This window comes from Cryptomeria japonica, chromosome 10 (genome assembly GCF_030272615.1).
Source record: "Cryptomeria japonica chromosome 10, Sugi_1.0, whole genome shotgun sequence".
Classification (NCBI taxonomy): domain Eukaryota; kingdom Viridiplantae; phylum Streptophyta; class Pinopsida; order Cupressales; family Cupressaceae; genus Cryptomeria; species Cryptomeria japonica.
Genome location: NC_081414.1, coordinates 20,333,687 through 20,359,408, shown reverse-complemented (window position 1 = coordinate 20,359,408; position 25,722 = coordinate 20,333,687).

Sequence of the window (25,722 nt, the reverse complement as noted above, 5' to 3'; positions counted from 1 at the left end):
GAAAAATAGAACTATCTTGGATGCAATAAGAAGTATGTTATCAGAAGCAAATTTACCACATGTATATTGGAGAGAAGCAGTCAGCACAACAGTCTATACATTCAACAAAGTTCACATCAAAGGTGAAACCGGTAAGACCCCTCATGAACTATGGTTTGGTAATACTCCTACTCTTAAGTATTTCAGAATTTTTGGAAGTAAATGTTATATCAGAAGAGATGAGTATATTGGCAAATTTGATCCTAGAACTGATGAAGGAATATTTCATGGTTATTCATCTAAGAGCAAGGCATATAGATGTTTTAACAAGAGATTACAGAAAATTGTTGAAAGTACAAATGTAAAGATTGATGAACAATTCAGAGGAACTTCAAGGTATATAGACTTTGAACTGACAACATAAATTGTGACAAATAAACCTACACTAAATCCACTGGTAGAGAATGAAGATCCAGTTACCCCAGTACCATCTAAGGATTCCACAATAATTGAAGAACAACAGCAAACAAAGACAGCCCCGTATGTAAGATTGAATCATTCTGAAGATCAGATAATTGGATACAAGTTTAAAGGAGTTATGACAAGAGGAAGATTGGCAAATGAAGAGGTATGTCTTATTTCTCAAATTGAACCATCATCTGTTAATGAGGCATGTGAAGATAAATTTTGGATTAAAGCTATGGAAGAAGAATTAGAACAAATTGAGAAAAATAACACTTGGACATTAGTTCCCCGACGTAAAGATGAAAATGTAATTGGAACCAAATGGGTATTCAGAAACAAACTTAATGAAGATGGTAAGGCTGTCAGAAATAAAGCAAGACTAGTGTGTAAGGGATATTCTCAGAAAGAAGGAGTTGACTACAATGAAACCTTTGTACCAATAGCTAGAATTGAGGCAGACAGATTATTCTTTGCTTTTGCAGCACACAAGAACTACAAAGTTTATCAAATGGATATTAAATGTGCATTTTTGAATGGAGATCTTGAAGAGGAAGTATACATTGAACAACCTGATGGATTTTCTTTGACAAATGAAAATGATATGGTTTGCGGGTTAAGAAAAGCTCTGTATGGATTAAAACAAGCTCCAAGAGCTTGGTATCCAAGATTGGATAAGTATCTTTTAAAGATTGGTTTTACTAAAGGAAATGCAGACATCAATTTATATTACAAAATAACTAATGATGACATCTTGATTATAGAAGTATTTGTTGATGATATAATCTCTGGAGGAGAAGATGGTTTATGTAAGGAATTTTCTACTAAAATGCAGCAAGAATTTGAAATGTCTATGATTGGAGAAATAAAATTCTTTTTAGGATTTCAGATTTCATAGACTGATAAAGGTATATTCTTGAGTCAATCCAAATACTTGAAAGAGTTACTAAAGAAATTTGGTATAGAGAACTCTAAACCAGTAAGCACACCTATGACTACAAATGACAAATTATCTCAAAGGGATGAATCTACACCTGTTAATCCAACTAGATACAAATATATGATAGGAGGTTTACTGTATTTGACACAAACCAGACCTGATATTATGAATGCAGCATGTATTGTTTCAAGATTTCAAAGTAATCCTAGAGAAAATCATGAATCAGCAGTAAAAAGGATTTTCTAGTACTTACAAGGCACTATAGATCTTGGACTATGGTATCCTAGAGATGGAAACTTTGAATTATGTGCATACATAGATGCAAATTGGGCAGGAGATGTGGATGATAGAAAAAGCACCACCGGCAGAGCATTCTTTCTTGGAAACAGACTAGTTTCTTGGTTGAGTAAAAAACAGAGTTGTACGTCTTTATCAACAACAAAATCAGAATATGTTGCAGTAGCAACTAACTGTACATAGGTACTATGGCCTAAGCAAATCTTGAAAGACATAAAGGTAAAATGCAAGGAACCTATTACTATATATTGTGATAACACTGCAGCGATCGATATATCTAAGAATCCAGTACTACATTCTAAAACAAAACATGTTTCTATCAAACTGAATTTTCTAAGGGAAAAAGTTGAAGAAAAGGAGATAAAACTGGTTTATGTGAATACTAAAGAACAACTTGCAGATATCTTTACAAAACCTTTGCCTAAGGAGACTTTTGAATATCTCAGAGATCAGCTCGGAGTCATACCACCACCGGTAGAGACTTAGATAGTTGACGATTGTCATCAACCGACAGAATTATCAGACAAATCTTTTACTCCGGTCTTTGATGAGGAAGCTACTTCTCAGGGGGAGTAGTTGGCATATTGAATTGATTGGTATTTTGTATATGAACTTGTTTTTATTATAAATTTGTCATTTGATGTCAAAGGGGGAGAGATATCTATGGAAAAACACATTATCTTTTGAGGAACTTTGGATAACACATGTTTCTCCCAGGGGGAGAGATTATTGTTTGGGAGAGACCATTACTCTCTGTATTTTGGTTATGATCTTTTTGGAGATTGTTGGTATTTTGGTATGGTTTTGTCATTGATGTCAACACCTACTAAAAAACTAGGACTTTGGAGATCCAGCAGCATTCACCAGCAAGCAAGTAACTATTGCACAGTTACTGGTATATGGTTCACCGGTAGGATATAATGATCACCGACACTTGGAATGATATGGAAGACAATTGGTAATATCGAATACATCGTGTGGACATCTTATCTTAACGAATTAATCATTGGTATATTCATATTTGCATATTTGCTTTTGCCGGCAAATAGGTCCAGGGTTACCTAGGGTTACATCGACAGGTTTATCTTTTCCAGATCAGCATGGCATGCTATGGAGATGATTAATTATTGTTGTAAATGCATTAAGCCAACATGTTCAATCGGTTATTGCATCAGATATTATATTGTTTGTAAAATATTTTTATTTTAATATCTTGTAGAGCCGACCTACTAAAATTGGTCTTGGGTTATGGTATAAATGTAAGATCTTATTTGTAAGATCAAGTGTGGAATGTGAAAAAGAATTGTGTGAAGGCATATGCGAGATTAAGCAGTGCAATACACACAAATATCATTTGAAGGTGAAGTCAGGTTTTTGTGAAAGCATATCAGCATTACACCAGTACTGAATCCAGCATATGAAGATGCTATTTTGTGCAGTACATTCTTATTGGATTTAACCATCCAACTGTAGTCAATGTGACTCCCATTTTGTGATTGAGCAGTGAGCTCTAGGCTGTTGGCCTTTCTAAATGTGCAGACCCCATTTATGTACACTTACTATCTGCAGTAGTATCATCTGATTGTGGGTAAGGTTTCCCACCATGGTTTTTCCCCTTATAGGGTTTCCACATACAAATATTGGTGTCATGTGTTGTGGATGGCTTTGTGTTTATGTTTCATGCATTAATCTTTACCGGTATAGCAATTAACTGGTAAAACTATCTACCGACATACTTAACTAGTTTAGCGGTATTAAGCATTAAGTTGGTTAAGTTATTTTTTGAATTTATTTGACAACTGATTCACCCACCCCCTCTCAGTTGTCTCCAGGACCTAACAATATTAATATTGTGGGTTTGAATACCACCATGGTTTTTCCCTTAACTCAGTTTCCATGTAAAAATATTGGTGTTATGGTGTTGTTGATCTTGATATTGTGATTTTGCACTTTGTTTTTCTTCATTTGCATTAAGTGGTTGAAAAATCAGGTTATTAAAGTTAAAATTGTTGAACACTAAATTCACCCCCCCTGTATCAGTGTTTTGTTGTTTCTGACACTTCCATAGGTCAAAAACTATTGGGAGGATTTTTTGGATGATTTGGGGGTTAGAAGAAGGGATTGGTCTAGATTGACCCTAAACAAGATAATTGATTATTAGATTCAATTGGATGTTGCTGACATTGTTAATGATAGGTCCAATTTCATCGACCCCACATATACATCTCATGTGCAAACTTAGCCATTGGAATCAATTGATTAGATTCAGCCCAAGGAGGATGATTTGGATAGGCAAACAACTAAAGTCATTAAGAAGACTCGGATATGGTTTTCAAAGAAGAGGGAAAATGACCAAGGAAACAACCCTATACTGAAGAAGAAGTGTATAGGAAGAAACATCTCAAGTAATCCCAATCCAAATCTTGCAACTCCACTTACTCAACCATCACTTCTAACTGATCTAGAAAGGGATGGGGATGAAGAGACACCAAATAGAGATGAAGACCTAAAGAGGTCTTGTGGGGAGGGATTTGTGCTAGACATAGGAAAAGAGGAGATAGGAAAATAACATGAATAGAAAGAGAAAGAAGGAGAAGGTAAAGAAAAAGAGAAACCCTAGAAAGGTGATGGAAAAGGAAATGAGTCAACTCAAGATAAAGAGTTTCAGATATCACAATAAGTGATAAATCTAAGTCACCTTTTCCCTTTTCTTCACAAGATACTGATAGAAACCCTCCTATCAAAAGGACACATTTCCTAAGTCCTAAAACTATAAAAATTGTTGCCAAAGCTTACCATACCCCTCATGGTTGGAAGTATCTATCTCTTATAAAAGACAACTTGAATCCATTATAAAAAAGTTGTGAAATACTTCACCCCAAATAATACAATCTACCCATGCTCTCAAAAACAAGAAACTCAAGATGACTTCTCATTTGATCGAGGATAAAAATTCCAATTATCTATTTCTTGAAATTTCTCACCATACAACTTTAAAAGACCCAAGTCAAGATACCATAGCTAACTTTAAATTTTACCTATATAGACATGAGGCCCCCAAGCATAAATGTATACTTACACAATTTCTAGGTCACAAACACCAGGGTAATGGAAAAAGTTGAAAAGGAAAAACTAGATAAAGAGGGTATAAACAAATTAGTGGATGCTTTATCTAAATGCCTTAAATCATTGTTGAGTTTATCACCTCAAGGTTTAGGCTCTACACAAGGAGTACTTAATCTTGAATTAGATGCCAATAAAGACTTAGTGGCCAACCTATGATTAGGTAGGATTACCAAAGTTTGGGTGAAAAAGATGAAGGCTAAAGGCCTCCCATCTATTGATAACTTGATCAGGTCATATAATGAACTGATTTTAGCAAGGAACACTATATCCATGGAAATCGGAAATTTCTAAGATGGAAGAATCCTCACACTAGAATGATAGGAAAGAGTTATAGGAAACCATAGATATGGGCATTGATGTAGCTATCACCAAAGGCATACTTCCTTCCAATTATACTATTTGTGCCACATGGCTCTAGAGTTTGGATTGGAAGCATCGGTTCCTACTATAAAACATCAAAGAAGAGAGAAAGTTATTCAAAGAAGCTAATAAGATGCTCACTTAGGTGATTCCAGAATTTTCTGACATAGGTTGCCAACTAAAGAGGAAAGATAATTAAGGGTATGCCACTGCTGATGAGTTAAAAGAATTTTTTTAGAAAAATATTGACACCTTGGTAGACCTAAAGACATTCAATGAGGAGAAGTGTGACAAGTTGGTAAGAATTAATGCATCCTTGATTTTGTGTCAAACATTATAAGGAATTCATTTTAAACATAGAATAAATTACGAAGGGGAAATCATTGTGGGAATTGCAAAATAAAAAATGTGATTATTCCTAATGAGGACGAAATTCTGGGTGTCCTCAAGGCTCTACAAGATTACAGGAGCCAACAAGAACAATAGCAACCAACTCAGCTAGGAGATGCAACTGTCAAGCAATGAAACTGTTCATTTAGATGACATTTGTTTACTTTGCCTTAGTTCTATTATGGTTATTTGTAAAAACTTAATCATATTTTTAAACGATTCTTTAAAAGAATCGGTTTCTTTGAACTAATGTACAACTATGCTTTGTAAGTTTTAAATATGTTGAATATGGACATCAGAAGGGATCGGTATTTTTTGGTCCCCCTTATGCTGTGACATATGAGTGTGACTCGATCAAATTTTGAAGAGCAATATAATTTTTCTGAATTTATAGGCTTCTTTATTTGTGTGCATTGAAATTGAATTTTGCTTATGATTGTTGTAAATTTGTGAGTTTGCACAAGTCTAAATGTGATGTTATTTTAAATTTTAGTATTTACATGAGCATTACCCAATTTATCATAAAATCAATTGGTGTTTTAGTCTATCAATTTTTCTATCCATACATTGTTAGTCAATCTTTGAGCTAGTGCTTATGTTTGGAATCTTCTTCGACATTGTGATAATATTTTTATTATTGAGTTGTGATCCTATATATATATACATATTAGATTTTTTAGTTCTCTATTATTCGAGTTTGTTTTATGGTCATAGGCAAATGTTAGCACCTTTACTACTTTTTGGTTAAAAGTACACTTGAGTTGTTTACATATATGAAAATATAAATTTTGATCTCATATGAATGGAGTTTTAGCTTTTCAAAATTTAGAGGGAAACTAATTAATAATTTACCCAATTGTTTGTTAATAGTTTGTGTTTGTATTTGGTTAAAACAGAGTCAATTTATTTGTTATTTTAAAATTATAAATCTATTAATCAATAGTGTGGATCCATGGGTGATATTTGGTGATGGACAAGGAGGTGTGTCAACATGGTATGATGCCTCACATGTCCCATTTTTCCTTTCGCGTTGCATTGGAGTTTGTTTTGGACTGATAGTTTTTCATTTACAAATTACATCTAATTAAGTTGACCTAATGGATGCCATTGAGGTTGTAGTTGGTATATATAAAGGATGAATATTGTGCGAACAAATATGAGATTTGTTAATGTTGTGACAAGCGAATGTGAAGTAGTACAATGGTCTAGAAATATACCCAAGTAGTGATGAGGATACTTTCTAATGTGTTTTGAATTGTGAATTGTGATCAACATTTTAGTGGATGCAATTCTTTATAGTTCAAACCTATTGATGTCTTTCTATCAGAATAATTTTATCTTGCCCTGAAGAAGTGATCTTTAGTGTTTAGAAGTCCCTTTTTTATCATTCCCTAAGGTTACGTGCATTATCTTTGCAAGTCATCTCAAGGGCAGTGAGCTCCTTGGCCTCTAGCCTAAACATTGTAATTTGATTATCATATAGTGAGATAGTTCTCACCATGGTTTTTTCTAGTTTTGGTTTTTCATGTAAAAATTGTGGTGTTCATGTGTTCATCTTGTGGCTTTAGTTATTTACTTTCATGCATATGTTAGATGGAAAGAATGTTGAGTAAAATGTTAAATTTGGTTAAGCTTTAGTGTATGTTGATTCACACGCACCCCATCGCTCCTTTACATCTAGTACTGATCAACAAATTCCACTTAGGACAGGCTAATGATGCAAACATATTTGGACAATGAAAAGGAGAGAATTTTAACTTTAAAAACCTTACCAAAGGGTTGAAAAGTGTGGAATTTTACAAGATCCTCTAGGGATATTGTCTTGCCACATCTATCTTGGTCATAAATAATGGCAATAAGGCACTTTTCTAGGAAGAGGTTCAGAATGGCTATAGAGCTATGTGCAGTTTTCCACATTTACAACAGGTCAAACTCGTCCTATAAAGTTCATGAGACTCTAGGGTGTTAGACTGTTTTCTTTTGGATGCCTCTAAATTCCCATCAAAAGTGGTTTGGAAATCTATATCTGCCTTTCCCTTCTTTACGAAATACAAAACAACATATGAGAAGGAAATTGCAAGAAGATCTATCTGCATCTCTAATAAGCTAGATGAAATCATCCAAACTAAGTCAGAATTAAGGGTGTATTAGTAAAATTGGGTTATTTAAGTGTGATGCAAAGTTCTTATTCCTTGAACTAGCCCTCAAAATTGTGTTGGTAATCTTGCAATCTTCCAAAGGCAAGAGCCTTTGCATAGTTAGCTCTCTATGTCTGTATCTTAACATCTATGAGATTGGACAGATTGGACATTGCCATGATCTTCCCTTATATTGTATGTCACCATACTTATGAATATAAAGATCACTTCCTACTAAAATGTCTAATTTGAATTGAAAGAGATAAACTTATTTTGCACTAAAAATTTATTTAAACTTGAATCCCTCGTTTTGATTCTAATTCATAAAATCTTCATGATCACTTATATAATGTCCTATCTCCAAGGCTATCCTGGCTTGCCACAAACCACCCAAATTGGTGTGCCCCATCCCATAGATTTAAACCATTTGGTAAGCTTTGTTTAATTATATGCCTCATGTACCGAAGTTTAAATTTTAGAGTTCTGAGCTATCCATGAACCCAATCAGGTGACTAAATTCTTGATAGGTATAATCTCGTGTCTAATATCTAAATTAATTAATACGATCATGTATTTGGTTTATCCAGTACTATTTCATTTAAACATATACTGGACATTGCTACCTTCCATGTCTTTACGTAAGCCACTCCGTCACACCCTAAAATCTTCCATACGTTTCCAACAGTTACTACAATTTATGACCCATCATATGATCTATCTCCAGCTTAAATTTAGCTCAATTCAATTTTACTCATGATGACATGGTTGACCTAGAAGGCGACCACACTAAATTCAAAGCCTCGAAATCTCGAATTTATTATTCTTTTAATTTGGCACGGAAAAAATTAGCTTTTCTTGAGTAGTTTATTCAATTTTGATTTCTTTTAGAGTCTGGAAATCTGACTTAGCCTTTTGCATGTGCAGACGGCTCCAGATAATTTAATAAACATATGAATGGTTTTTTAAGGATTGCACGCATGGCTAAGGAAAACATGGAACGTGCAAGATGATATAAAAAGGAGACAGGTTAATTTTAAGACGATGGAGGCAAATTTATAGACATATTTGGAAAGTAGACGCTTAGATGCATTTAAAGAAGGTATGGGCGTATCCTGTAAAAGATTTTCTTCATTAAAAAAGGAGACAACTTCATTTAATGAGGAATGGGTAAAGCCAGGCGTATTGGCAGAGATAACATTCACGAATTTCAATAAAAAAACTGAACATGGCAACGTGTATCTCCCGCCTCGAGGGAAAGTATTCCTCATCTTTCCGGTTGGGAATTTGTCAAATCGTAAAGCTCAAGTCTTACTAAGTTTATGGATTTGATCAAAGACTTGAAGATAAAAGTAGAAAAATAATATAGTTAGGATGATGCGTTTTAATAATTATTTTAACAAATTGCACTAATGGTTATTCAATAACATTCTAAATATCTTTTTTTATAATTTCTGCATGATCTATTTTTAATTTGGATTTTATTTTTTATACATCAGTTTGGTGACTATGCAATTTTTCATTTTATTTAGTTCATAATGAATAGTGAAAGGGACAAGACGAGAAAATTTAAAATTTTGGGGTTTAGATTCATAGTCACATATTTGATCTAGATTACATCAACACTTAAATATTTGTTTAAGAAATAAAAAATATACTATCTATGAAATGAAATGAAATGTCAAAATGTTTGATGATAGCATATAAGAATGAGTGAGGTATTTTGCCAACTTCCATCCAAATTAGACCTCTTACGCATTATTGGATGCATTAAGAATAACTTATTCATTTTTTACTCTAAACATTGCTTGGCAAAGTACATTGGCATGCGTTTTTTTAAATTATAATATTATAATTAAAATATATTATATTATTGTGAAAGCATTTCCCTTTTGAACTTCAAGAGTGGTCATTTCCTTCACTATACCATTTCACAAGTGGATATTAAAAAAATATAATTTAGCTATGCAACTTAAGAATTAATCATATTAAGAATGTGACTAGCAAAGAGTAAGTACCACTTTTTAAAGGAAGTCTATCTTACAACCTTCTAATTAATGGTTCTAAATAGACTTCATCATCCTTCTAGAAAATAGGATAACACTAAGATATGTGCAAGGAATGCTCCAACATAGAATCCCAATACTCTAGAAAACCTATCTTCTATAAATAGAGGAACATTAGAGAGAATAATTTCAATGTCTCTAACTAGATCTCATATCTAGAAGCCCTTTCAAACCTAGTCAAGGTAGCCTTTAAGTATATAGCATCTCAAATTATGATGCCACACCAAACAAAAAATTCTCATTAATAAAATGCTCGAGTCAAGGGATCAAGAACTAGAAGTAATTTTAGGGATTCCTTCAATACAAGTGTTGAATTAATCTGGTTTTTATAATCAATGAATAAGAATCATCTTCATCATTCACAAGGCTCCTTGCTTCACTCTAGTTTTTAATAAGAATTAATAAGAATGTAATTTGAGCAATGTCACAGTCCTAGCAAATAAGATAGATGAAATTTAATATCTTCTTAGACTTCTAGAAATACATAAAAGAAATTTTCCTATAAATCCATAGTTTTATGATATGTGGCGTATTATAAAGTAAAATTTTTAGTCTATGATATTTTTTTGGCTCCACTTATGTTGTTGGTTTAACTTAAGTTATGAATTAACCAATGGCATGTAGCATGTATTGTAAATTATCACAAATTTATAATTTTCAATGTTTCTCAAACATCATATGTAATATTGAATCTATTTGGACTTGTAGCATTGTAAATTGTACACCTTTAATTAGGATGTCCAATTCCATGATTTAATAGCAATCACTTTAGAGTGTATCCTTTTATTGTACATTATAGGACCCTCATATGAGTTTAATTAATAATTAATTAAAGAATATGAGTCCTATTTTAATTTAAATCTCATCACACCCTTATTTTGGCCCTTAATTGTAGGGGTGCCCTATATCCTTCATCACTTTAATTAATTATTGAGTCCCACCCGGTTTCAAAAATTTAAAAATAATAACACTTTTCCCACTTAAATATAATAATTCTTCACGAAACTTATATTTTCAAAAATTAGATCCTATAATCTAGAGAACCTAAAAATTGAGGCCCATTTTTTCAAGAAAAATGCACCCCAAGCTCAATTGTCAAACACTTTTTGGCAAAATTTTTGGGAGATTATAGGGTTAGTCTTACCATTTTTTAAACTATCTCAATATAAATAATAATATTTCTAGGTTGTCCATTAAATAAAATTAAAGTTGGGATATCATATATAAGTGAGTTCCTTGCCCCATTTGTGATATCAATCTAGAGCATTGAAGCATCACATCAATTGAAATTGTAATGTTATGACATCTTAATGAAAGTGAAGATTTAGCCTTATGTGAAGATTCATACCAGCAACTTCAAGATATAATGAACAAGAATCAAGTGCACATCAAGTTCATTCAATCATGTTGGAAGCTTTAGGGGATGTTGGAGGATGATAGGGTATCACGAACTGGTGATTTTCTTGTACCTTTCCTAAAGGGGTTGGGTATAATTTCATGTTGTTCTCCTAATTCTACATTAAGCTTTAGATATGAGATTTATCATTTCAAGTTATGTTACTCATGTATTCTTGATTTAGCTAGAATTTACATTCAATTATATCACTTAGGGTTTTTCTGTAACATATTTTGAGTAGGATCCTAGTTCAAATTTTATGCATTTTAGCTAATAGGAATCATAGACACACTTAATATTCAAGAGGACACACATTATTTCAATTTCAATATTGGCTATTTGTGGAGGTGGAAATAACCAATATAGGGGGTTGACTAAGGAAAACCCCTATATAGCCACAACCCTACCATTTTCTATCATGCAAGTTCATCTACAAGTTTCGGTCTAGGATGAAAAGTTTATAAGGTAATTAGGACACAGAGATAGATCTTCACTACAAAATTGAGCCTAAAAAACCTTCACAAGGGTACTCTAGGAACATCTATCTAGGACAAGGGTACTCTAGGCTGGATTATTCTCCCAGACCTGCCCCAAATCCATTGGGATCACAATTGCAAGTTTTAGGGTTTCAAATCTAGGTTTATGTGCAACATGTCATCAAAAGTCAAGGGCATCTGATATCTTAAGGAAGATAGAGATTCATATTAAGGGTAAAATGCATTCAACACTGATCTATATCCTTAATAAAAATACATGTGTTCCAAGCTAGGAAGAAGATCCTTATAAATAATATATTTTTCAAGTGAGAAATAGATATTTCTAAAAGTGGTATCTTGTAGAAAATGTCAAGGGATACTTATGAAGGATACATGAATATCAAGGGGAGGGGAGAGATCTTTACCGAAATATATATACCTCTTAAAAGAGAGTAGATATTTAAAATAGATGACATATTCAATACTAATAATGCCGAAGGATATCAAGAATATACACCTTCACAATTTCTAAGACAGAGGATTCAATATGAAGGATTGCACACTTTCAAAACTAATGAAAGGCCATTCAAAATATATATGTTCTCAAGCAACAAATAGGTCCTCAATATATGCAATTGAGAAAAACTATTAGAAAAGATACAAGTCAACAAAGGGAAAGTGGATCCTAATGAAGGATGAATATTGGAAATCTATCCTTTCCCCCTAGTGTATAGACAAGAATAATTAGGTTGGCATGTTTCTATCCAAGGATGATTGCATATGAGATTGTAACACCATGAATGATAATGAGCCAAAAAATGGTAGGCTACTAGTGCCACATAGTGTAGAGCAACATAATAGAAAATAAATTTTATCTATAAGGGATAGGACATAGGTGCCACTTATTGTTAGTTTTCAATTGATTGATTCTAGAATGAATAAATTATTAAATATTACACTCTTGATAGATGTCCCATAATTTGATACATTATTTTCCATTTTAGAATTCTACATAGATCATTCCCGCTAAAGTTAGGAAAAAAAATTGTTAAACAAGTGTACAAATTGACATAGTACATGATATTTTGCATGTTCAAAATTTGCAACAATGTATCTATTGGCATTGTGTTGTCATTGATGTCAACCAGTATAGAATGACTACCTGTATGAGTGATGTATGTGCAACACTGTCAAGGAGGGGTATAGGTTGAGATATATTTGATAACACCTTATCTTGTAAAACACGGTAATGTAAGAAAGATGCCCCCTAGAAACATTGGTACACAATTTTGTGCCTGACTTGTGTGGATGGAATGGTAAGGTTACCGATACCGGCATAATGTATCACCAGAAATAAGAGTATATCAATTGGGATGTGAAGTGTTGACAATGAGAAAAATGCTTGGATGGTGTTTGTGATGAAGAGGCAAAATGTTACCTAAATCACATCAACACTGGAGGAGAAGAATTAATAGCTCACAAGTATGCTATAAGGTTGCAGGATAGCAGGACTTCCACCTGATGAAGATGCAGTCATTATGAGAAGAAATGACTGATAGTGAATGTGCCCACACCAGAACACATGTGCCTATTTGAAGATATGCTACACAAATAGGGATGTCACATGAGACACTAGAGGATGCAGAAGACAAGGTGTCATCAAAAGCGTTTATACCGGTATGTAAGTCCATCGGTACTATGAGCAAGGTGTAGATGCAGAAGACTTCCCAATTTGTGGGAATGTGCATGTTTGGGATAGACATGTTTGATGACTGGTTTAGGTGTACCACCGATGGTTCAGTAGAAAGAAGACATGATGAGTTAACCAGTAGAATGAGTCATAATGGTAAGGTTATTAAACCGATAGAGAAGAGAAACTAGTAGAATGTTTGGTCGATGATCCAATCTGGACCGACGTGAAGAGTCAAGCTGGAAGCTGGTCGACATGGATGCCACTCAAAGTCAAGGTGGTAAGCTCATTGAGATTGGTGAAGTGTCATGTAGAGATAGGTATTTCTACAGGTGTGCATTCAATATGGATCCTATGATTTATGGACCGGATCAGAGAAGTGTGGATCGAGGAAGGATGAACGATAGAGAAGAATTAGGGAGTTGTTGGCGTCTGGATTGAAGCAAGAAGATCAAACTATGAGAATACCTCGAGGAGGAAATAGTATAAATATTAATGGCATTTTAATGGAGGAAGGTCAAGAAACATGATCGTGTTTACTACTTTTAGAAAACGTGTATTCGAAGGCGCATTATTGGCGGAGTTGTACAGTTAGTTGTCTGGGCAATCAGATTGAGGAAGATCTAATTGGATTTTTTTTTCCTCAAGGGTGATGAAGAAACCCTAACCTCTTGGATTTTGAATTGGTTTTTGGCGGGAAAACCAAACTATAAATATGCAGGCCAAGGACTTAGTTTAGTGCTGCTAAATAGAAATATATTATGCTGCTGCGAAGTGTATGACTTCTGCATGTGAGAGAAAATAAGCCACTTGTACTCAACGAGTATCTGAGAAGAGAGAAAGTGTGAGGAAGAACTTGGTTGAAGTGTTCAACCGGTAGTGTCCATACCGATAGAGAAGAGGTGAAGGAAGCTGCAGAGTAGGCAAACATCAATCCAACAAAGGGTAGTACAAGTGAAGAGAAAAGCAGTAAAGAGGAGATTCAGTAAGAGCAGAACAAAAGAGAGATGAACCGATAGAGTTTAACGATAAGGAAAGCAGCGAATGAGAGAATCAGAAGAGTGATTCGGTGTGGCTGAGAAGATATCTCACTGAGAGAGTAAGGTATAATGAAATGGTTACAAGATTCACTTGTAATAAGAGAACTACTTTTGTAATTGATGTTTTATTATGAACACTGAGTTGTAGCTCGGCACAGGGGTTGTAGTTCCTTTGGATTGTAGCCCATAAATAAATTAGGGGTTCGTGCTCCTTGGGTTGGTGCCCTAAACATTGTAACATTTTTTCATTGTGAGGCTGGATTGGAGTAGTAGACTCCAACAGCATTGCTCAGTGAGTTTTTTCCCATCTTGGGGTTTCCTCATATATATTGGTGTTATGTGATGTCCTTTGTGTGATTGCATTAGTGTTGGTCTCCCTATTAACTGGTATGCTTACATATGATAGCTAAACAGAAAAGTTTGAGAACCACTGATTCACCCCCCACTTCTTAGTGGTGCATTATATCTAACAATTGGTATCAGAGCCTAGGTTCCTAGCTAGATGAGTTTTCTCCAGCTTGGGTAGATTTTGGCCTAAGGACATAATGGATTGTTTAGTGTCAATCTTTGCTCCTGTGTTTGATGGTTCAAACTATTCTATTTGGAATTGTAGAATGGAAGTCTTCATATCCACTCTAGGGTTTGATGTAGGGATGTCGATTATTAATTGTCTCCCTAGGAATATCACTCCTCCCACCAGATCTAAAGAAGAAAGAAGTTGCTTGTGAAATGAAGAAGCCATGAAGGTGATATTCAGTGGGCTCACTGGTGATGTCTCCTCACAGGTGGACAAGTGTAAATCAGCAAAGAGTCTATGGGATAGACTAAGGAATCTCTATGGAAATGAACCCTGCACCATTGGATCAGTGTGTGGAAGTGAAAAGAACAATGAAGTAGATACATGTGCAGATGATGAAGGCAAATCCACTAGTAGTCGCTGCATTGATGAAGAAGGAACCCACCTCCTCATGGCTCAAGGATCTGAAGCTGAGGTGCACACATCTAAAAGCGATAAGGAAAATAGATCCCATTCGCAAGATGTGTTTGGCAGTGATGATGAGGAAGAAGGAGACAAGACAGATAGATCTAGCCATCAAGATCTATTTGATAGTAAAGGAGAAGAAGAAGAAGATGCAGAAGTAGATCTTGAGTGTGAATTGGTTACTTTTTTAGAAGAGCTTCAAAATGTTAGAAATGATTTTAAAATCTACAAAAGATCAGTTCATGAGGATTGCAGTTAGTTGAGAACCTACCTTGATGTGTCAAACCAGAAAGTTTGTTTATTGACTTCTCAACTAGAAGAGACTAAAAGGTTGACAAATGAATTGAAATCAGTCTTGGACTCCAAGGAAAGTGAAATGGAGAAATTGAGAAATAAATACAAGCTATTCAAGAATGTTGCTATAGTAGAGCAGAATCGGCTGACAAAATGCCTTGAGGAATCTAAGAAATGCATCTCAGATTTGAAGTTTCAGGCAAATAACACCAAGGTGTGCCAGAGTGAAAATCTAGTATCCATGCTAGAAATTAAAGATAAAGAATATTAGAAGATGATTGGAGAAATGAAGACTCTCCAAAATGACCTTGAGAAATGTCAAGATGAGCTCCAGGTAAGAATTTGGCTTGATGGCAATAGTGATGCCTTGCACAAAATGTTGAAGAAGCAGAAGCATGCCAAGGTCACTGAAGGATTCAGAAGTGGTGCTAGTGAATGCTCCACCAACAAGAATGTCCCCCACAATGACATTCAGTTTTTCTCCTTAAATGGAGAAGACAAGGGACAAACCTTCACAGTAAAAAATGCTCCCCGGAAGAAGGTTGACCTAACCACAACCGATGAAGACCTGCAGACAAGAATAAGGACCGGTGCTGCAAGGAGGAACAATGCAGATCCCAAAGGTAAAGGGAAGATGGGAGAAGACAACTTCACCATAAGAAAGAACATGAGAAGTCAGCAAAGAAGACCTCCTACTGGTAGAGGACAAAGAAATGCTACCACCCACAAGGAAAAGAAAGTGTGGGAGAAGAAGAGACCAGATGGAAGAGCCACAGATAATGGACAACCAAGGATCCATTCTCAAAGAAGAAGAAATGGAGAGCTAAACCGGTAAGATCTCCTCATGCATGGGAAAATAAATTTGTAAGTCATATACCATCCTTTACCAGTTACTTCTTTGCATGTAATTCTAATGGCCATAGGGTAGAGGAATGTAGAAAGAGGTCTAGAAATAATAATATAGGATCTCATGGACATCATGCATATGAGAAAAATGTATCTCGTAGTAGATACATGCATGACCCCTCTCCTGGTTATGCAGATATTGTCTGTCATAACTACAATGGATTTGGCCATAGAGATTTTGAATGCAGGAAGAGGAACCTATAGTCACATGGAGGCCAGTATAACTATGCTCTATAGAAAGGTGAATTCAGAGAATTTGGAAGTTAGAGACCTGCATGGAACCAAAGGAGGAATGTCCCTACAGGAGCAAGAGGTCCATCAATTTTGGTTGCTAGTCACAACAACATGACCAGAAGGAGATGGTCAAACTGGTATGTCAAGAGATTCCCCAAACATGAAGTCGGGATGGATGTTGTGTGCTACTATAACACTACTTTTGGTTGTGATGGAGAATCGGGAAATGGAGGGACCCATCAACAAAAGATGGAAAGACCTACTCCCAAGCCTGAAAAAAGGAAGAAGAATGAGACCAAATAGGTATGGAGGAAGGAGACCATGGACCAGCACTGTGCACACATTGCACAGGTAATATCTCCTAGGGCCTAAAGGAGATGAAGGATCTTAGGGGGAGTAGCACATTGAATTTACCATTCACCCCCTAAGTGAAGAAGGCAACATGGAAGAACATGTTGTTTCCAGCATGAAGGATGGAAATGATATGATAAGTGTGTGTAGAGTCTTCCTTAACTACACACATATAGATTAGAGTTGGATAACTATTGCATGTGTCAATAAGTGGAGGTTAAAAATTGGTACCAGATGTTAACCGGTATGTGTAGGTCGTTACTAGCATAGATGCCTATAGGTACTTGCAGGTTATGTAAGACGGTGAAGATGGATATCATTGCATTAGCTTCAGTAGCATGGAATGTGGAGCTCATATCTCAAGTGGTATTGGAAAAGACCTGAATGACATATGTTGGTCAGGTGGTTGATCATGCAGGCATGCATATTTTTGGGCTAACCAGTTAGACTTATAACTTGATGATGACATTGTATAGCATTATGTTCATCTAGGATCATGCCATAGGTTGTGGTGGATATAATGGAATTGAAAGATCATCAGATGATAACAATTGCACAACTCAACTAGTTTATGGAGGAGATTGGAGCCCCGGTAGTAGGCCCTACTAGAGATAAGAACCTGAGATGTATGACTCAAGGGGAGTTCAAGTGGATATGATGCAAGGCTAAGATGCTTGAAATTGGAAGAGTAAGTGCACTGACTGCCCAGAATTGAAGATGATGAAAAGTCACAGTAGGAATACCTAAGAGAATTTCATTGCAAGGGGTGTCTACCTATCGTTTGGTTGGTTGTATTCATAGTACAATCAAATTTTATTCCTACTTGTCAGTTGGCTGGTTGTAATGGTAGTACAATCACATTTGATTCCTAAATAATTTTGGGATCAAATAGGAGGTGATGCAGGTTGACTGACAGGTGAGTAGTGTTCACTAACATATCCCTCTACAATTGAGTATTTTGACAAATGGTATAGAATTTGCATGCTTAATTAGTGTCAGTTGATGGTTGAATTCTGCCATCTCAAGTGTTATGACTTAAGAATATGTAACAAGATGTAACAATTGGTGATAAGATAACAAGTGGTATCAAAGGAGGAGTTACATCCAATAAAGAAAAATGGGGAGAAATAATTCTATCAATGACTGATAAATACAGGGAGGAATGATATCCTGACATTACCCTTTGTGATTTTTATCAAAGGGGGAGAAGGATTCTATAGTATACAACATACTACATGTGTTGGAAATCCATGGATTAGAAAAAGGGAGAGAAAGATTATGTAGTATGTCAGATACTACATGAGTTGACATCAATGCCAAAGGGGGAGATTGTTGGTATTATGTTGTCATTGATGTAAACTGGTATGAAATAACTACCGGTATGAGTGATGTATGTGCAATACTGTCAAGGAGGAGTATAGGTTGAGATATCTTTGATATCTCCTTGTGTTGCAGAACACTGATAATGTAAGGAAGATGACCCCTGGAGACATCGATACACAAGTTTGTGCCTGACTTGTGTGGATGGAATGATAAGGTTACTGGTACTAGCACAGTGTATCACCAACAAGAAGAGTATGTCAACTAGGAAGTGAAGTGTTGACAATGAGAAGAATGCTTGGATGGTGTTTGTGATGAAGAGGCAAAATGTTACCTAAATCACATCAACACTGGAGGAGGAGAATGAACAGATCACAGGTATGTTCTAAGGTTGCAGGACAATAGGACTCCCACCTGATGAAGATGTAGTCATCATGAGAAGTAATGACTAACAGTGAATGTGCTCACACCAGATCACATGTGCATATTTGAAGATATGCTACACAAATAGGGATGTGACATAAGTACACTACAAGATGTAGAAGACAAGGTATCATCAAGAACGTTTACCGGTATGTAAGTCCACCAGTACTATGAGCAAGGTGTAGATGCAGAAGACTTCTCAGTTTGTGGGAATGTGCATGTTTTGGATAGACATGTATGATGACCAGTTTAGCTATTCCACCGATGGTTCAACAGAAAGCAGACATGATGAGTTAACTAGTAGAATGAGTGATATCGGTAGGGTTATTAAACCAGCAGAGAAGAGAAACTGGTAGAATTTTTGGTCAGTGATCTTATCTAGACCGACATGAAGAGTCAAGCTGGTAGTTGGTTGACATGGATGCCACTCAAAGTCAAGGTGGCAAGCTCACAAAGATTGGTGAAGTGCCATGTAGGGACAAGTATCTCTATAGGTGTGTATTGAATATGGATCCTGTGAATTATGGATCGGATCAGAGAAGTGTGGCTCGAGGAAGGATGAATGATAGAGAAGAATCAGGGAGTTGTTGGTGCCTAGATTGAAGCAAGAAGATCAAACTGTGAGAAGACCTCAAGGAAAAAAAAACATAAACATTAATGGTGTTTTAATAGAGGCAGGTCAAGATACATGACCGTGTTTGCTAATTTTGGAAAACGTGTATTGGAAGGCACATTATCGGCGAAGTTGTACAGTTGGTTGTCTGGGAGATGAGATCGGGTAAGATTTGATTGGATTTTTTTTTCCTCAAGGGTGATGAGGAAACCCTAACCTCTTGGATTTTGAATTGGATTTTGGCAGGAAAACCAGACTATAAATATGTAGGCCAAGGACTTAGTTAAGTGCTACTGAATAGCAATATATTGTGCTACTGCGAAGTATATGACTTCTGCATGTGAGAGAAAATCAGCCAAGTTCTCAACAATTATCTTAGAACAGAGAAAGTGTGAGCGAGAACCTGGTTGAAGTGTTCAACTAGTAGAAGAGAAAAACCGGTAGTGTCCATACTGGTAGAGTAGAGGTGAAGGAAGCTATAGAGTAGGTAGACATCGATCCGGCAAAGGGTAGTACCAGTGAAGAGCAGAGCAGTAAGGAGGAGATTCAGTAAGAGAAGAACAAAAGAGAGGTGAACTGGTATATTTTACCGAAAAGAAAAGTAGTGGATGAGAGCAGCACAAGAGTGAGTCAGTGCAGCAGAGAAGATATCTCACTGACAGAGTAAGGTATAATGAAATGGTTACAAGATTCACTTGTAACAAGACAACTACTTTTGTAATTGATGTTTTATTGTGAACACTGAGTTGTAGCTTGGTGCAAGGGTTGTAGCTCCTTTGGGTTGTAGCCCATAAATAAGTTAGGGGATGGTGCTCCTTGGGTTGGTTCCCTAAACATTGTAATAGTTTTCCATTGTGAGGATGGATTGGAGCAGTAGACTCCAACATCATTGCTCACCGAGGTTTTTCCCATCTTTGGTTTTCCTCGTATATATTGGTGTTATGTGATGTCCCTTGTGTGATTTCATTGGTGTTGGTCTCCCTATTAACTCATATTCTCAGATAGGATAAGTAAGGGGAAAATTTTGAGAACCACTGATTCACACCCCCCCCCCTTCCCAGTGGTGCATTGTGTCTAACAGTATCTTAGTATGTTCTCTATAAATACACAACTTTCTATTGTCAAACATGTAACCTACACATAGAAAAGAGGCAAACATGGTTATTTTGTATAGGAGATTTCCCCATTTAAACCTCAGGTAATTATTAACCTCCACTACAACTATGATTGATTTAAACATACAACATACCTCTAGTAGGGAAAGGCTATGTTTGAAATGGAATCTTGAATTGATGAGATTATACCTCTGGATTGATATTAGCATTGATTTAATTCTCTTTGGTAATTTCTCCAAGTTTTGATGCAAAAACATGACAAATCATAAAAAGTTCCATCATGAAAACATAATTGAAGATACCTTGTTGTACTCAAATATACTCTTAATGGAGTTAGGAATGTTTGAATTCTAATTTGTGGATTATGAAAGATGATCAAATGAATTATAAATGATTCCTTTCTATAAGGTTCTCAATTTATGTTTTCATTTATGATGAATTCTAATGGTCACATCAGAATATCAGGACCTGATCACAAATGGCATAAATTGACACACTAACACATTCAAATTTGTTCCCATTTTGGGAGACTATGGTGCTAGGCACTACAATCCACCTAGAAAGGTGAAAATTGTAGGTGGTTGTAGAGTGCATGGGATTAGGACATTGGATCAGGTCACCTCATGATAATATGATGATAGTTTGGATGGGACAAGGCCAACATAGGCTCAAAAAGACCTGGAAGAAGGCACACTAAAGAAAGGGCCTACAAAAGATTTTGAAATTGTAATGGGTTAAAATTTATAACACTACAAAAGCATATTTTAACTAATCTTAGTAGCATAACTTGTCACTTTCTTTCTAGAACACAAATGCTCAAACATAGACATGATATTAATTGTACTTTTCTGAATACCCTGCTCTCTGCCAAATACCTTGACATCAATTACATAACTAATTGGCGACTTTGAAATAAATGAAAACATTTTTCCAACAATCTAAATCTTTGTCATTGTTGGAAATCCAACAAAAAGAAAATCTCCCCTTCAGAATAAAATTCCTTGAAAAGGTTTTGTCATCCAAGCATTTTTTCTTTATCTCCCCCTTTGACATCAATGAAAAAGGGGCCACTTTTATTTTTCCTTTGAAGCTTTATGTTCCCTTATCTAGGCTGCTCCATGCACTATAATATTTTTTTACTTTGTCGTGACACCATAAATCATTCTTGTGGAAGGGAATCAACACTCCTATTAAACTTGTGCTACATTTAGAACATAAAAATGGAAAAATATCCCTCCCTCCCTCTCAAGCTCTCATCTTAAATCTAAATAATTCAAATGTACTATCATACTCCTTTATATATCAAGGCCAACTTTTAAATAATTTACCTAACACTTGAATTCTATTTGATTGGTCTCAATAAGGTCATCACCTTATATGATGTACAACTACCCATAACAATCTCATCGTAACTTCCTTCAAATGATGCTTTCACATTTTTCTATACCGAGTGCACTCAATTTAGCTTTTGTATTTTGATATGACAAATCTCTCAAATTGATCATGAGATGTATTATTATCAATTATTGACTCTCCAAAATTTTATTCCTTATTTCATAAATTCTTAGATTTATTCTTTTGATCTACATAGCCATTTTTATTTTAATCCACTTTATATGAATTCAACAAATTACTTTTGCAATGTCTTGCAATGTGACCAAAGTTGTTTCACTTATATCATATAATATTGAAATCAACAAAGGGGGAAAAATATTTTTTTCTCATAAAATTATTACTTCTTGAAGGAAATCTTCAACACTCAACTACCTTGTGACCATAAGTAAAGATTACAATTAAAACATTAAAAAGAGGGAGGAATTATTAAACCTTTCATTATATGCATGTCTTCCCAAATTTTGTAATCTAGATATTTTCTTGTATCTCTAAATATAGATGAAACATTTGTCTTCTTCCTTTCTCTCATCAATCATCCTAAGAAGATCAAGTCTTGAGTTTCTAGAAGATCTTCTACACTTTTCTTCATGACCTCCTTAGTAGCATTTGTTAACCCTCGTGCTTTGTACTAGGGTTTGGCCCCTATCGAAAACCCTCTTTTTTAATTAAAAGCATAATATATAGTATATAATTTAATATATTATCTTCATGCTTTGACTCCTAGACCTTGTTTCAACCCAAATGGACTTGACTAGCATGTTAGGTGCCATAGTCTAGGCCAAAGGGACAAAAATTAGAATCCTCTAATGGTTTGAAAATGTTCAGTACAAAATGATTTCCAATATCCTTCTTCTTTGTAATTTTCAACACCTTTCATGAGGATAGGTATAAAAGGAAGTTTTATCCCCTCATTTGAAGCATCTTTCATTATGGAATTCACTCTACATCGAGTATTTAAGTGATCAAGCTATCAAGCATCATTGAGGCAATGAAGGATAGGTCAAGTATTCAAATTTCAAGCATTCACTTAGATGAAATACATGAACAAGAATTTTATGAACAAATGCATGGATTCTACAAGATAACATCAACATATTTATAAGGACTTCAAGGCAAAGGATATTCATAAATAAAGGTATAAAATTTCAATTTAGCATTCATTTCTAGATCTAGCCTTTTCCTTACAAGAATAAACTCTCTTTTTTGTTTCATTCATCATAGGGTTTATTCCAAACATGGGGTTTGATATAGGAAGAGATCTATCAAAAAAACACCATTTTCCCTCTCTTGTGTGTGCATGTGAAAAGTTCAAAGCATAATTAATATATATTTGGAAAGTACAAACTTAAATTAAGAGAAGTAGACTTTGTAGAAGTAGAAAAGCCTGGAGAGTAGGTACATCTAATGTTTGACACTTTTTTGATCAAACTTTAGGAGGATATTCTAACTAATATACTAATTCAAAATTTAATTCCAATATCTATATCTGATAACTTGAGAACTAGGGTGCGTAGCAACATAATCTAGCATTCTCGATCTAAACTTTCATATATAGTTTCATCTCTAATTTTAATTTCCATATTTATACTTAGAGACTACATATTTGATCTAGGACCTTTTGTTTATGTTTCTAATCTCAATTTTGCATCTTTAGCCTTGTTGGTAAACAGATTTGTCTCTCACAGTTTATTTAACTTTTATATCCTTTTGCCCAAGGAATGAAAGACAAATCTCACCATACAGTTGGGATAACAATAATATTGATTAACCTCTAAATTAAGGTACAACTCCCTTTAATAAATATTCAATCAGCTCCAAATTATATACAACCAATATTATACTCTTCACCAGAAAGTACAAAAAGGTAATTGCATACATCGGTCAATACCAAATGAACGCAAGCATTGATTCATATATATAATTCTTTGTGTAAAGCTGACAGAATTCACATGTACGCTAAAACAAAATGAAAACCTTTAAAGATAAATTTTAGTGACATTTTCTGCACATATGGAAAGCTATGACAAATTCTTTATTGAAATAGATTCTCACAGAAATCAAATTCCAAACACCAAACACACAGATTTGAAGCCAAAGACAAATTGTCATTCGATTTTCATTCAAATATTATCATCAACTCTCAATACATACGAAAAGTATTCAACAAATATTAAATAGATAGTTTTTCAAAAACTTAGCACGCCCTCATAAAGTCATTACAAGGATTATAAATAGGTCATCAGACCCAATAGTTCAACCAAAGATAAAATTAACTCCAAATGAGTTAATAAGAAAATTCCCTAACTGTATAACAAAAAATTAAAGAAAGCTAAACACATTGGCATACAACTGCCAAGAGTGCTAGTCATGTGGTTGATTCAGTTCTAGCCGGATTGTCCGGATTGCTATTTTGGATGGACACCATAACCACTTTCGTTGAACTCCACTCCCGATGAACCCTTGAGAATTCCTGGATTACTGCTACATGTGGCAGGCTGATATGAATTACCCTTTTCTTCTAGAGTTCTTTCTTCCTTTGCACCAGTTATACTTTATCTTTGTGAGAGTCCAAATGGTTGAGACACACTGTAAGCATCGACTCCACTTTAGCAATCTTTGTAAAGTCTTCCATGGCTAAGGATTTTTCCACCTTGATCTGCTTAATGCGACTGCTGAAAAGATTGACCATTTCTATTGTATCCTCCAGAGTCTGGCCATCCTCTTTAAGCAGCTGAACATCAACATAGCACAGATCTTTTTGCATGGTTGTTCTCAAGGTTGTTAGTTCACCTCACAGACTGACAAACTCATTATGACCTTTCTCAATGATTTGATTGCATCATTCTATACTTTCCATGCATATGACCATTATATCCTCATCCAATCCCAGAACTTGTCTTTCAGCAAGAAAATTCATTAAGTCATAGAATTGAATATCACGCATTTACTGTGAAATCGCTGCCCATTTAGTCTTCTCTTTTTGCCATGTGATTAAGTCACCATTGGGTGAATTCACAAAGCTAGTTCCCACTTTTTCCAACAAAGGAATTTGGCGAAAGTCGGAAGTTCAATTTTCTAGGTGTTCGAGCGAAATAGGGGTGTTCACTCGAACTACCCCTAGGAGTTCGAGCGAGCCATGTTGTGGTCCTGGGTTCGCTCGAACCCCAAGTGGCTTTTGGGTTCGACTGAACCCACTACAATATTATTATTTTAATGGGTTCGAGTGAACCCCCCCTTTGCTCGAACCCTTTTTCAGTTAGGTTTTTTTAAAACATTTATAAATAGCGAAAGTGACAGTTAAAGGGTCATTGTCAAACTTGTCTTTCTTTGTCTGGTGGGGGTTGGATTAAACCAGTTGTCAGCATCACGTCACCGAGATTTGTCTGCAGCAGCTAGCATCTTTCATATTTCAGTTTTCAACCTTTATTATATCAGGTGCACAAAATAACCCTTTGTTTGGTTTAATAATGTCTTTTTTAATTAAATTAATAAATAATTTGTTTGTTAATTTATTTTTTTAATTAAATAATTGTATATAGTTATTGTTTATCAACATTTTAGAAAAATGTTTGATAATTCATTGTTTTTCATTATTTTAGAAAAATGTTGGATAATTTAATGTTTTGACTGAAATGTGTCAATTTCTTTTTAAAATTACATAATTGTATATATGTATATTTTTTTCAACATTTTAAAAAATTGTTATGAAAAAGATAGAAAACTAAGGTAGTA